Here is a 13,027-nt window from a genome sequence, read left to right as displayed (position 1 = left end):
GTATTGCCTATAGTAGGTTGTGTACTTGAAATCGAGATAAATGTTGGTTTCTCACGATTCTCGAGTTGAAATCAGCGAGAAAGAGAGATGCTAGGTAGCACACTCCAGTACTGCAGCAGTTCCAGCCGAAGAAGACCCGCAGCATGACTTTTGTCCCGGGAGATTTCTGCGATAGAGAGAACGTCACGCACTGCGATACCCTTTACCACATACACGGCGTGGTCAAAGTGTTATTTTTTAGTCTAATAAATACGAGGGCGTTTATTACGAAATGCGAAAACAAGAAGTTTTTAGGACAAAAGAGGTGCTGCACCCCTGTACGTACCGATGACAGCAAAGACATTTGCATCATAATGTCCGAGGCCAGGTTGAGTGCGGTCTCGGTTCCGAAGATTAGGTCGAAGACGTAGCCACTCACTGCGAGGGAGGAACGTTTGCACCTCATTGTAGACTCTGTCACCACTGCCTATCTCAGCTAAGCCCCGTTTCCTAGTGAATGTGTAACACGCCTCCTTGAATAAACCGGAGGGATACTACAGGAAAACCATTTTAACAGCGGAGCTCTTTTCGGTCGCGCCTTTTCGTAAGTCTGCTGAAGGTCGCGCGTCACGCAGGGATAGGAGCAGGCTTCCAGACATGACGGCGGCCTCGCAGAAACCGGTTTTCAGACCCACCAGTAGAGGTCGCAGTGGTCTCATCGTGGGGGAGGAGGGGGGGGGGTTCCTCTCCCTCTCACGGCTGATATTTAGGTGCCGATTCCTCTGCGGAAGCCGTAGAATTCGCACGGCGACGGCGCTGCCATTCTAGGTCGAGCGCCCGTTGACGCTGGAGCTGACGCAAGAGAATCACATCTCCATTGGTTGAGCATATTTCACACTCGATGGAACTGGATTTAGTTTTTTTTTTCAGCAGTGGCTTTTACCTCTTTCGTCGCCTCGCCAGCTTTCTTCGGCAAAAAACTGTGGCTCGTTTTAAGAAATAGTTTTTTTTGGCACCACGTAAACAAATAAAAAATAAAAAATTGGCCACGCGTGCATGCTTGCTTCGCTGCAAGTATCTTCAAAAAAAGATTAAGTTGCCACCTCGCCTCACAACTGCGTCCACTCTCTCCTTCCCCACCGCTTATGTTCTTCCCCTACCAACAGCTTGCTCCTCCCACGATGAGGAAAACGGAGGTTTGTTCTTGTTCGATGCAATTTAATGTCGCTCGTCATCTCCTTTTTTTCTAACAAAACTTTGCCACTTCCACCCGCGTTTGCATTTCTTGCGCCCCATTTGCTGGGTCAGTCCATCTTTTGTTTTCTGAAGCGAAATTCTCCTTGGAAACGCTCTCCTTGGAAAATTTCTCCTTGGAACAGCAAGAAACAAAACTTCGAGTTGTTTCCTTTTATTGCGCCTTTTCGCGCCAGTTCTTCACGCGCACTTCTCTTTTTCATTTGCGGTCCTAAAATCCAATTCAGTGTCTATTCTTATTTTAGAAACGCCGGTGTTCTCCGTCGTCAATTCACACCTTGCCTGAAACATGTTTTAGATTTTCTTTGGGCTGAGTAATGTGGGCATGTAAGGGCTATGGCAGCAGTTTTCAGCAGTTTGGAACAGCCTTGCCTGTATAACTTTGTGTTGAAGCGTTATTTCACTAGGTCAAGGTGTCTGAACTCGGCGATGGGCACAGAAAGAAAAATTTCTACTTTTACGGGGCTCAAGAAAGATTATCTTTGAAATGAAAAAAATCTCTCCTATTCCTCTTTGTGCAAGCGGATGACCAGCTGAGTGACTGGTGAGTTTACTGGTAGGCCACAAACGTCCGCTCCAGCCACGCCGTCGCACAGGGGAGCGTTCAGCTAAATTTGAGCAAGCTTCACTGCGCAACATACAATGTGCGAAGGCTAGCTTACAAGACCAATCCTGCACCGGTCGCCGTCGACTAGACCTCTAAAGACGAATGAATTGCCGGGAAGACATCTTTTCAGGGGCATTATACGCATCTGATATCAAAATATGAACCGCCGAAGGCAAACAGGTGGCAAAGGGAGAGGATGTGTCGAAGTGAGACAAGGGGGGGGGGGGGGGGGGGCTGCTTTTTTCTTCTGCGGACGAAAAAAAACGCAGGAGTTAGCCAGCTCTGCTGTAAAAAATTAACAGTAGCTAAGCTCGACCGTGCCAGGATATACATAGCGTGAGCTAAGGTTCAGCAATCCAATCCAATCTAGTCCAGTCTGGTCAGATCCAGTCAAGTCCAGTCCAGTCCATTACAGTTACTGCTCCTCGCGCATGCGCAACACGGATCTCCAGGAGCCACGCGAAACGGCCATCAAGCGGCTCCGGCGCAGCGTCAGACTTGGCTACTGCGCAACGGAGGCGCACAGCTGGGCACGCGCCGGTGCCAGTGCATCTGCCGCGGCTATGACGTCACTCCTGCGGAATGCGCAGACCGGCGAATGTGCAGACTCAATTCTCTACACACCCGTGCTGCAATTGCATGACATTTCCAATCCAATCCAATCCAATCCAATCTAATTCCAATCCAATTCAATCATATACAATGCTCCTCGCGCCTGCGTAGCACGGCCCTTCAGGGTCCACGCGAAACTGCTCAACCTCAGCCAGTCTAGCTTACGCTTCAAAAAAAAAAAAATGTGGTTCATCCCTCTTTGATAGGGTTGGGCAAAACACGATAGTGAAAGGGGCTTCACAGTAGCAGTTGAATAAAACACTTCATTGTTTTATTCTTTTATTCATAAAACACTTCAGTGATAACGAGCGATCACCGAGCGATCGCCGTCGAGCGATCACCGTCGGCCGTACGTATGCCCCAGACCACGGAGCCGTGCACCAGACTACCGCTGGAATTTATTTCGTACGGCAGTTTGTAAAAAAGAGTGAAATTCATCGTTGAAATTTAGCAGGACTCTGGTGCGAGTTCGTTGGTTCATGTTCATGAAAAAAAAAAAAAAAAAAACGGAACTGCGCGAACGAAACAGGACCGTGGAATAGAAACACGTAGAATAGCACCTGTTTGTGTTCTACGTGTTTCTATTCCTTGGTTGAAATTTAGGTTGGGTACAGCGTGGCACTGAACCGGCTCGAACACGGCTGAAGTTCAATGGTCAATGGACCTCTCCCTGTATGTAAACACCGTGACGTCACGAAGCGCACGTGCGTGACGGGTGGCTCCTGCTGGCGGCCGCGAAGTGCGGTGGCGGTTGGCAAAACGCGCCTGCGCCGACGGCCCGGCCTGGCCGCGCGGCGCCCGAAAGGAACGATGTGCCGTTGGTTCGGGCCGTCACTGGCCGCCTACATTGCAGGTGGGGGTCTAGCTATCCTAGCAGTGGCCGTCGCGCCTCCATGTAGCTTTCCGCATCTACAACCTCCGCAACACTTTCGTTTACCGTAAGGTCAACTGAAGGGCGACGCCTTCGGATAATCAGTGCGCGACAGAACAACCTAAACGAGTCATTCTGAAGGTTGGTGCTGTTGTGACGCATTCCAAGGATGTTTTTTAAGATTCTTTGGGTTCGGACACATACCAAGGAAAGCTCATTCATTGTTGCTTTCGAGGTCCGCTTAAGCTAAGCGAGCTCCCTGTTCTTGGTCCCTTTGCTTCGCCCGGAGACAGTGGCGTACACACAATTTCATGTCGAGAAGAAAAAGAAAAGGTAAATCATGACAGAATTAAAAAGTAAAATAAGCAGCAACGAAACAAAAATATGAAGAGCAAAAGCCAAAAATTATTCCAATAAAAATATCGCGATGATGTCATTCTCTACGTGATTGACCGATTGTTTTGTTATCTTTTTCCCCAGTAAAATCGCGAAATGGTTCATCGTCATTGTGAGAGTAACATAGCAGCTACATATGGTTAGTGCGCATAGCTTGCGACAGCGCACTCAAATAATCTTCGGTAGTCATTTTTTCATGATAGTTAAAGTTAGTGTCCTTGTACGCCCGCTGCATACGCCACAGGGATTTATACACACCCCCCTAACACCCCCTAACACCCCCCAGAAGGACTTCGACACCCCCCAAAAAAGATTCCACTACCACAAGCACTCTGTCTAGGGATTTATACAACACCCCCCCAAACACACCACCGACACCCCGCCAAAATCGAAATTCTGCATAAACCCCTGATACGCTAGCGTCGGGAGGCCGCAACAAAAGAATACATTCACTGAGTTTGTTCGCTTAGGGGAAACACATTTTTCGAGTTTTTTCGAGTCGCGTGAGCGGTCCATCTCGCGCCGAAGCTGCGATGCTACATGTGAGCACGGCAAGCATCTCTGTTTTGCCGCATATCCTCAAAGCAGAATATAATTGATCAAGGTAAAAATTTATTGCACTTACAAGCGATGAATTTCGTTCGTCTTGAACAGATCCCCCCGTAAGACCAAGCTTGTTGTTGTCGATCTGGCGGCAGTCGGCTGTCGCGGATCCCTCGTCGAAACATTTATTTCGCGTCGCCTAAGAAGGTTAGGCATTCATTGTGTTTTTAATACACTACTCTACCTCCTCAAAACATGACAATATTTCGTAGCAAGAAATTTTCCCTCTGCCCCCCACCTCCGGCACTATTTCACTCGCCCAAATTTCTGCTGGTGCTGCATGATAGCAGATGGTTGGTAAACAGCATCATTTCATGGTACGAATCAGCGCGGTCTGCCAATATAGACGGTATGACTGCGCGTTGGAGAACTACAGAAGTTCGAGAATGGGAAATCTTGCTATGAGTAAGAGCACACCATGTCTCTGCTTTGGCTGCCAGCCTCTTCGGCACATAGCGCGCGTCCACAATACACGCTGAATTTACCTCTTTGGTGACTCCGAAAAGTCTGATGCCGCTGATTCTGCTCGAAAGATTTGCGTAGCCGAGAGCACAGCAGCCCACCGGCATCAGAAAAGCCAATACATAAACACATAAACGAAAACTCCACTTTTGCGCGCGTCTAATGCAGCCTCACTGCATACGCCCCGCGCGCCGGTCCGAATGTTTTGCCAACCACCCACACGGCCACACCCAGCACGTGCGCTTTCCGTGACGTCACGGCCTCCGCGTGACGTACCCCGGGAGAGGTCCATTGTCTCGCTACCTCCCCTTCATTCCTCGCACGCTTATTGGCGCTGTGGTCGGCTGCTCGGCTACCCCACCGAAGCCACTTTTCCGCTGTGCTGCAACTGCCTCGGACAGCGGGTGGTGTAACGCACTCGGGTGGTAACCTTTCTTGCAGTTGTGTGTTAGGTACTTCATTGCATTGTTGCAGGCAAAAGATTTAGGAGGGTGAACGCAAGTCTATCGTCTCTGTGTACTGGGAACGTGAAGGCGTGTTCCCCAGCTAGTGGAAATAAGCGTCGTTAAATGTGTGGGTGGATCAAGGTGTGCTGTCCGTGCATATGTACTGGTGTTAGGCAGGCACGATACTTGGCTCGATCTTTGCGCATGGTGCATGCATATACTCCTCTCCAACGTTGTTTTTTTACGGATGCGTATCGGATGGCGCCGGAGCGGTTTTGTGACTACGCAGGACCGCCGAATTTGCGTTTCTCCTAGTCACAGAAAGCTTCGCTTTAAAATTCGACCGGTATCGGTGGTGGGTTGTCGATAGCCTTCCGCCCATAATTAGTTATCAAACAGGCTGGCTGAGCGGTGCGGAGGTCTTCTGAGTTTCCCGTGCTACGCAACCTCGTTCAAAGTGTAACTGGGTGCCGAAAACGGTGGACACACTTGGCTGAAGTGCCGTAACAAAAAAGACTATAGTTATGTATACTCGATAGTGCAAGTTCAGATGGCTTGCCGCTAATATGACAGTTGTGATGTGGCGAAAATGTCCACAGTCTTACCAGGGAGTTCGCCTATTATGTTCAGCTGGGTGGCGTTGGGCGGCGCTTCCTTCGAGACGTCCGCAGAGGCCTGTGCCGAGGTGTTTTTGGACTCTACATCCGAAAGGCCGGAGTGCAGTTCAGCCACCGCGATGGCTTGCCGCTTCGCCTCTTCAGGATCGGTCCAGTTATTCCTTGCGTCTTCTGCGCGAGAGAATGCGTGAAGATGCACTAACACTTTGTCTAATACCCCTGCTACACTAGCGTTAGATGGTCATTTGAATTAAATGTAAGATGACACAAATGCCAAGTTGTGCTGCTATACTAGGTTTTGGAATGCCATTAGGCTCAAATGACATTCGAGCCAAATGAGCACCGAGAGAGACATTTGGGATTTGAAATGCCATTTGTAACACTCTAGCACCCAGGGTCTTCGATCGGCAATAAAAAATATAATACTTCCGTACGTAAAACAAACAAAAAAATTTTTCTGGAAATTTGTTCACTGTTCATTTACTTGAGATATGAAATCAACATATTTAATTTTCATACTCTAAAAACCAGTGGGTCGGCTGCGACAAAAATTAAGCTACGCAAATAACCACCACATTATAGAGTCAAAACTGGTGTATCTTCTAATTTGATATCATTTTACTGCCTTAAACTGCTCCTAAATTTCATTGTGCTATTTTTGAACGAAAACAGAACGGGGCGACAACAGCGCCACTACAGCACGGCGAGCAATTGTGAAAGCTTTCAAATACCATCGAAATTGTAGTGTAGCACGGTGCATTCTAAATGGCATTTGAAGCCCCCCCTTTCAGTCAAATGACATTTGGTTCAAATGACATTCGGACCCTGGTGTAGCCTGGGTATAAATCCCCGCGAACTATGCACCCGGATTTGAATCACGACACTCACAATGCGCTCAAAATGGCCGTGGCGTGTACAGTCATGAGTAGATGACACGCGAACACGAAAATATGATCCAGACCACAGAAATGACGCGCTTTCTTTTCACGCAAGTGAAATTATCGCGTGGTTTTATTACAGTAACAAAGATTGAAAATGTGTCTTTCCAAATACGTCAGCGAGCCATTATTTTATCTCCACTATCCATATTCTTTGATGTTCGTATTCGCGTTTCATTTGTTCATCACTGTACATTCAGGGGAAGAGCAGTCATTTAATGGTAAAAGGTAGTGTAAGGGTCGCATTCGCAACGACAGAACTGTTGCCTCTTGTAAATCAATGGTAACTGAGCGCAAGCGCGCTCTAGCGCACACGCGTTTGAGTTTCTAACACTTCTCCTAACCCAAGGGCGATGGGGATACTGCGTTGCTAGTCTAGAATGGACGTGTCATGGCGCCTCATTCAAAGAGGAGAGGAGGAATTACATTACTGAGGAGCAGGATGACACTTTCGATTCACACTTTGGATTGAGAGCTTGGATTGATACTTTGGATTGAGAAGCAGGACATTTCGGGCGCAGGCTCCTGAACTTTGCTTTCAGCTGTGACGCACTGACATTGGTGCAGACATTGATACAGAGCACGTGACACGACAAAATCTAAAGGAGCACTCAGCGGCGCTTAATTCAACTTTCATGCTCTCGCATTCAGAACTACTACATAGCAAACGCTTAGCTGTCCTCAGAGTCGCTTTCCCTTTCCGATTGGAATACCGAACTGCGAGAGTCCAACTTTAGCTGAAAATGCATAAAAATAAAGCACGGAAATGGCCCGATCTTGTGTTCGTTTCTTCTGCTCAGTTTGAAACGCCTTTTTCAAGTTTCTTCCAACTCTGAAAGGTGCATGTATTGCTGAACGACAACGCGAGAACACTGTCGGGTGATGAGCGTGCTAGGAACGTCCACAAAATAAAAAGAAAAAATGCGAAAGATGCGACTCGCACGCATTAACCGCCTAAGATATCGAGGGCAACAAAACAATGTTTTAAATGGCTGGCACTGCTATACAATGTACAGATATACCGAATCACAGCCAAAAAGGAGCCCCTGTATTGAATAAAGATGCAGTTCACTTCTGTTATGTTTTAGGAGAAGGCACAAGTGCAAGCAACCTATTACAGTCCTTCGTGCCAGTAACAAAGGGCAAAATGAGCTCTGCCCCAACCTCTTTTTTTTTTCCAGCGTTGTTCAAAAATATCCTCAGGAAACTGCTGCATGCATGGAAGGTTCGTCGTCATCATTTTCGTCATCGTCGTCATCATCGTAGCTTGTAGTCCTTGTTAAGCGGCAAAGCTTATTGCCCCTTTCATGCAGTACATTGATAATTGATGAATCCGGGTATAGCGTCCACTCTAGTCAACACGTTTCATGCGGGGAAAATGAACACTACGCTTTTCCACAAAGTGCGGTCTCTGTCAGAATATTTCTAAGCCACGCCAGAAGGTACTGGGCCACAAAATGTCAGAGCTTCGTAGCCTTCGATTGTTACCGAAATATTTGATCGCGGTGATAACTTTATTTACTTGATCTTCCAGTGTTATTGAATTGTTTGATGACAGTAAGAATGAAGAATTCGTTCGCCAGCTTTTTTTGGCATGATACTTTCAAGGACCACTCGAGAGGAAGGCTTGTATGTTGAATCTTTTATGGCCTACTTGCATTTCACGTGGCCTCGACATTTTCGATAAACACTGTATATCTGCGTGCTACTGTTTACGGAACATTCATACAAGCAGCTTGACTCTGTCGCCGTCTATGAGCCAATCTCTCGGGGATATCTTGTTGTGATCGACATCAGGCTGTTGAAACTTCACGAGGGGGTCCAGACACGCCTAATGCGTCCACAAATTACATATGACTGAGGGCCTGCGTCCACTGCGGGCGCCAACCGTCCAGGGCAAGCACCCACCGGACAATTATATCACACGCGGTATAGACTAATTATTTAGAACGCTTTCATCAGATTAGCGGAAACGCTTATCCTATCCTGCTGGCGTCATTGAGAGCTAAGGGACGACGAGCATGATATGGTTGAAGGGCTGAATCGAATGCTTTACCTTCGAATCCTCTGTTTCCATAGAATACGTAGTACGAGAGCCAGAAGCCGTTGACGATCTGAAAAATATAATGCAGTAATCTCCAGATTAAAAACATGTGTTGTGCTTATAGAAAAGGCGCACAGCGTTGCTAACTACCCTAACCTGTGGTTAAAGTAATACTTTACGGTACACAATATTTCTTTATCCTCCCATTAGCACTACGTTCCGTTTAGAGCACAGACACTAATGAAAGAATGGTAGTAGAACACTTCAATAATTATTTTATACAGACCTGGTTCGCAGCGCAACGTCCAATTGATTTGACTCTCGCGTCGTAAACAACATTAGTCGTAATTATAAAATTGGGTTTTATCTGTAGGCTTGGATTCGGATTTTTCCGGGGATGGACACTTTGGGGAGGTGGATTCTGCTAACGCTTGTTTCAAATGGGAGCTGTGTACGGTGGCGCAACTTGTGTCATCCCGCAGCAACTCGTAAGACGCCATGTGTGTATGAAGCGCGAAGCGTTCCACAGAGTGCCTAAAAGGAGCCAATAAGGACAAAGTGGAAGTTTGGTTATTTCGAAAGACTGCCTCGTTAGAATAACACTGACACCACTTTTAACGCAAGCTTCACTCAAACAAGTGATAGACATGCGACTCACTAGTGTCTTTTCCGCATTGAACCTATGATATGTCTCATGGGCAGGTTGCTGCGATTGCCTGAGGCCGACAAAATCCAACGCAAATTAAACTGCTTAAACTGGGATTATAAGCGCGCAGAACGAGCTATCGGTGATAAAGTTTAATACTCAATCTTGTTATAGCAGTAAGAATGTTTGGCTAAGCAATAGAATTTCCGAACGAACACGTAAACATAGAAGCACTAGTGCGTACGGTGTGGAATATGTCGGCGGATGCTTCACAGCGAGCGTGTTGGGCTTCCTTGACACCACACTGGCCAAATGGTACAAGAGACACGCCCACTTACGTGGCCCTTGCTGTCGAGTCATACACAATATTTCACGGCACGATTACTATCAACCGTAACAATGAGCTATGTACATGTCCGGTTAATCACACACAAAAACCGTATGCAGACAGCGGTATCCCTGCTTCATATGTCAAGGCAGACGGTAGTCAGGCTAAAAAAATGTTTTTGCCGGGGCCGACAGGAATCCCCGCCAGGGGGCCGACACATACGGTTACGTTTTGTATGGGCTCCCGCTGTGAACCTTCAAATCGGCGGTCTACCCTGACTGGCAAGTGAACGACTTTAAAATCATGTTTCTAACGTTATCGAGCAAGTGCCGGACTGCCTCAAGTGCCGTCAGGGGGCCTCTCTCTCCTCAATTACCCGAATTTGAACTTCCACGGCGGCGACGCTCTGCTAAGCCTACCACGCCAAAGGTGTTCTATACTGCTGCCTCCGGCCATGCCGGCGGGCGCAGAGCTCCCACTCCCAGCGCCAAGAGGCCATGGAATTCGACCTACTGAGTGGCCGCACTATCCCACCGGAAAACCCCTGGACCGGTGTCATTTACTCACGCCTCAAGAAAGCGCCTTCGAAGCCACCGGGCAACGCCACGTCAGCTTTACCGCCGCAACGCGGTGAGCCAAGAGTTTCACCTACCACGGGCGCCAACACCCGCCATGCACCACAACCGCGGTTGCCGAAAGACAACTACACCGTGGTCTATCGACCTCGCTCTGGCCTTAACGTCGCGGCCTGGGCTCCTCGCACTGTTCTCCAAAGCCTCGCAACTGCAAGTGCGATTCCCGAGCAAGAATTCTACAACCCCATCGTTTTTCAAATCCAGACGTCCCAAAATTTAGTCGTGGCAAGCACGCCCAACGCCAGTCATGCCATCACGCTGAGCAAGATAACATGTGTGCAAATCGGCGAAGTACAATACGAAATCATGCCGCACATGAAGCCACCTACCGACACTTGCCGGGGAGTCATCCACGGCTTGGACCCGGATACAACAAATGAAGCCCTCGGCGACCTCCTACAAGCAAACAGGCCTCAACTCATACATGCTCGCCTCATGGGGCGTACCACCTCGGCACTCCTGAGCGTCCAGGGCCCTCACGTGCCCTTCTACGTGAAAGTCGGCAGCCTCCTGTACCGCTGCCGCCCATTCCGCCGGAGTGTACAAGTTTGTCAACTGTGCGGCGACATCGGCCACAGACAAGATGTCTGCCCGCATCCCGACCGCCCGACTTGCCCCACTTGTGGACAGCAATCCTCCTGCAGACCATCCGTGCTGTCCCCAGTGCAAACTGTGTAACCTCCCCCATGCAACCGCAGGCAAAGACTGCCCTAAGATGGTGTTCAGCTCAAACGGAGTTGAGCTGAACCCCACACCATACGGGAGGCAGCGAGGTCACTAACCAGGCCGCTAGAAAGTTTACCCACCGAGTAGATTCGAACCTCGGCCCTCGCCATAGGGCCAACTCGCGATGGGCTCCTCTTTTTTTCCAGACATTACACCCCACTACCGCCTCTTCTGCCGCCTTCCCCCCTGCCGTGCCTCCGTTCTCTGGGGCTGAGCGCATTTGGAATTTCGTCCACACCGAAGTTCTTCCTCAACCTGCCCCACCCCTCTTGATATACCTCTCCATATATGCCAGGCCTGCAGTGTCCCGTACAAATAGGTACCCAGCCCCACGTCGTAAACTCACTTGCCCACTTCCCTGACGAAGAGCCTTGAACGAGGGCGCTGTATAGCTCGGACAATGTGGTCCAGGAAACCATCATTAAGACACCTGCTCTGGTCACGTCAGGCTTCCCCCTTCCGTCCCCTCGCTCCCCATCTAGCCTCGCTGGCTTCACCTGAAGGTAACGCGACTACTACTCGCCTCTTCCACCTACCACGAAACGACGCACATCTGACGTAACTAAGTCGGCCACAGACAAGACGATGACACAGTGCAATAGCAAGTGTACACGAACCAGCCGTCATACGAAAACTCGTTGCATCCGACTCTAGAAGACAGCTACTACAATCAGACGAGGAGCTATCGGTAGTGGTCATCACGTAACGCACTATTCGACACGGTATACATCTCTTCTGTGATGAGGGGATCATTCGTGTTCCTACAACAAAAAAAATGATAAGGCTGTCTGACGACTCATTTGATTTCGTTAGAAATCGCACGGCTCCCTAAGGCCCCCGTGGGGGAGCCGAAGCATTAAACATTCAAACTTACTGACCTTGTGCGCGGCGTCCTTTCCTTTCATACTCAAAGAACGCCATCTTGCTGAATACATCCACAGAGCGGCCGAGTGCTCGTGTTTTATTTTGCAACTATGCTGCTCATGAAAAGTCGTAACAGCGCCAACATACTCGGACTGAGGAATAGAAACACGAAGGACACAAACGAGCGCTGACTACCAACTGTTTGTTTTTTGAGTATACAGGCAATTTACACTAAAAAATACCACAACAAAATTTGCAAATTTATAAGATAGGAGATGGATGAAAAAAGAAAACTCTAACCATCAGCAAGTTTTTTATTACAGGAACCCGTCTAAAAATTGGATGGCACCAACAACGCACCGCATGCTCTCGACCAAATTCCCCGACAGGAACGAAAGATTTGTGTGGACTCCTGCACATGCCTCCACGGAGGACAACATATCTTCCCACCAAAAGGCCCGAGAACTTGCCGACTAGGCCTCGGAGGATGTGGCGAAATGTATACCTCTTGTAACATGCCACGGAATGACACAACAAGCTTACTCGACGGACCTCACCCAAACCTCACGAAATCTCAAGCAACAACACTTAGACTCCTATAAACCAACACCTTCCCGCATCCAATTAGGCTACACCGGATATCCCCTACCCAATATCCAGCAGAATGCAAATACTGCCACTCAGACGTATTATCCTAGAGTGTAGAAAAAACAAGCATTCCCCACCCCTTCCCCGCATCTCAAATCCTCAAGAGCAGTGGGAGACACTGCTGTCCACACCCCTGCCCCTGCCTCTCCGACCAGCTCGTGCTCACCGAGAGGGCAGCCGGTGCTAAGGCAGCTCATGGATTCTCGTGAAGAGGGAACCACTTCTGCAACATCACAAATGCTCTGATAATTAACGTTTCTCTCTCTCTCTCTCTCTCTCTCTCTCTCTCTCTCTCTCTCTCTCTCTCTCTCTCAAAGAGTGACAACGATGATGTCCTTACGCATTCGTCAT

At 48.6% G+C, this 13,027-nt stretch overlaps 1 long non-coding RNA gene across 1 annotated transcript; it reads right to left on the bottom strand.

The window, feature by feature from the left end:
* Positions 1–325: 325 nt before the first annotated feature.
* LOC144152482 (uncharacterized) lies at positions 326–8,902 on the bottom strand. The gene is made up of 3 exons (XR_013319177.1): positions 8,842–8,902; positions 5,836–6,018; positions 326–417 (listed from the first exon to the last, which is right to left on the bottom strand). It is a non-coding gene; the product is annotated as an uncharacterized LOC144152482 (long non-coding RNA).
* Positions 8,903–13,027: the final 4,125 nt, after the last annotated feature.

Source organism: Haemaphysalis longicornis, unplaced genomic scaffold (genome assembly GCF_048455015.1).
Source record: "Haemaphysalis longicornis isolate Haplotype H1 unplaced genomic scaffold, Haemaphysalis longicornis Haplotype H1 scaffold_9, whole genome shotgun sequence".
NCBI lineage: Eukaryota > Metazoa > Arthropoda > Arachnida > Ixodida > Ixodidae > Haemaphysalis > Haemaphysalis longicornis.
This window is presented reverse-complemented; position numbering and strand designations above follow the sequence as displayed.